We start from the raw sequence: 2,604 nt of genomic DNA on the forward strand, positions 1-2,604 counted from the left end.
CGATCACTTTTCATTTAAACATAGAATAGTTAAATTTCTGATTAAAAAAAATTAATTTTTAACCAAAAAGAAAATAAATTTTCTACAAAATAGTTACATTTTGAGAAAACAAATTTATCCAACTAATTGATGAATCAACAACCAAAAAAAAATATGAGAAAAAAAATGTTAAAATTCTTTGAAATTGATCGAAATTATTGAAATTAATTGAAAATTCGTTGGAATGTTTTAAAATATCCTGAAAAATTTTGAATCCTTTAAAACCGCTTAAAATTTTTGAAAGCTCTTGAAAAATCCTTACAAGTTTAAAAATACTTTAAAAGCTTTCAAATGCTTTAAAATCTCATACTGAATTATTGAAATTAATTGAAAATGCCTTGGAATCTATTAAAATATCCTAATATATATCAAATCCTTTAAAATCTCATATTAAATTACTGCCAAAAATTGAAAATTCCTTGGAACGTTTTAAAATACTCTCAAATATTTCGAAACCTTCAAAATATTTTGAAAGACCTGGGCATCTTTTAAAGATTTCTAAAGTACTTTGGTATTTTTTTACATAACCCTGCTAAAGTTGTTAAAATTCTTTGAAATTCCTTTAAATTATAAAAATAAGTTGAAAATTCCTTAAAATCTTCCAAAACATCCTCAAATATTAAAAATCCTTAAAAGCCTTTTAAAATCTTTAAAAATTTTTTAAAGCTCTTGAAAATTCCGTACAAGTTTAAAAATACCTTAAAAGCTTTCAAATCCTTAAAAATCTCATGAATTATTTAAATCAATTGAAAATGGCTTGGAATCTATTAAAATATTCTAAAATATACATCAAATCCTTTAGAATATCATTCTAAATTACTGTGATCAATTGAAAATTCCTTGAAATCTTTTAAAATTCTCTCAAATTTTTCAAATCCTTTAAAATCTTTTCAAATACCTAGAACATTTTATAAAGATTTCTAAAGTATTAAAATTTTTTTTAAATAACCCTTTTAAAATTGGTTTAATTCTTTGAAATTCCCTTAAATTATGAAAATCAGTTAAAAATTCCTAGACATTTTTAAAAATATGCTCAAATATTTAAAATCCTTAAAGATCTTTTGAAATCTTTTAAATTTTTCAAAGCTCTTGAAAATTCCTTGAGATTTAAAAAATACCCTGAAATATTTAAAATCTTTAAAAAGCTCACACTAAATTATTAAAATAATTTGAAAATTACTTGAAACCTATTAAAATATCCTAAAATATATCAAATCCTTTAAAATGTCATATTAAATTACTGTAATCAATTGAAAATTCCTTGCAATCTTTTAAAATTCTCTAATATTTTTCAAATCCTTTAAAACCTTTTGAAACAGCTACAACTTATTTTTTTAAAGATTTCTAAAGTATTAAAAATTTTTTTAAATAGCCCTTTTAAAATTGGATTAATTCTTTGAAATTCCTATAAATTATGGAAATCAGTTAAAAATTCCTTGAAATTTCAAAAAATATTTCAGGGTATGTTTCAAATTTCAAGATATTTCTAAGCGCTTTAATAAATTTGAAAGATTTAAAAAGATTTTTAAGGATTTTAAACATTTGAACATATTTCTAAAAATATCAAGGAATTTTCAACTGATTTTTATCATTTAAGGGAATTTTAAAGAATTTAAGCAATTTTAAAAGGGTTACTTAAAAAAAAATGTAATACTTTAGAAATCTTTATAAAAAGTTCTAGGTATTTGAAAAGATTTTAAAGGATTTGAAAAATTTGAGAGAATTTTAAAAGATTCCAAGGAATTTTCAATTGATGACAGTAATTCAGAATGATATTCTAAAGGATTTGATGTATATTTTAGAATATTTTAATAGGTTCCAAGGCATTTTCAATTGATTTAAATAATTCATGAGATTTTTTAGGATTTGCAAGCTTTTAAGGTATTTTTAAACTTGTAAGGAATTTTCAAGAGCTTTCAAAAATTTTAAGCGGTTTTAAAGGATTCAAAATTTTGCAGGATATTTTAAAACATTCCAACCAATTTTCAATTAATTTCAATAATTTCGAGCGATTTCAAAGAATTTTAACGTTTTTTTTCTCATATTTTTTTGGTTGATGATTCATCAATTAGGTGGATAAATTTATTTTCTGAAAATGTAACTATTTTGTAGAAAATTTATTTTCTTTTTGGTTAAAAATTAATTTTTTTTTAACCAGAAATTTAACTATTCTATGTTTAAATGAAAAGTGATCTTTTTTAGTTAAAATTTTTTGTATTTTATTGAATAGTCTTCTTTCTAGGTAGAAAATTAATCTTTCTTGTGGAAAGTTTAACTATGATTAAACATTAATTTTTTGTTCAGAAAATTAGTCTTCATGGAAAATAAATTTCTTTTGTGCAAAGTTCATGCATTTTATTAGAAATGCCTTTTTTTAGTATACAATTTAGCTTTTTGGATGAAAATTTAATTTTTTTATTTGAAATTTTACTATCATGTTGAAAACAATTGAAAAATTTTTTTTTCTTCAGTTATGTATTTGATTCAAAATTTTTTTGTTGCAGAAAACTAAGTGTTTTAGTTGAAAGTTTAACTATTTTTATTAAAACTTAGTCAACTATTCAT

This window comes from Belonocnema kinseyi, chromosome 1, assembly GCF_010883055.1.
Source record: "Belonocnema kinseyi isolate 2016_QV_RU_SX_M_011 chromosome 1, B_treatae_v1, whole genome shotgun sequence".
NCBI lineage: Eukaryota > Metazoa > Arthropoda > Insecta > Hymenoptera > Cynipidae > Belonocnema > Belonocnema kinseyi.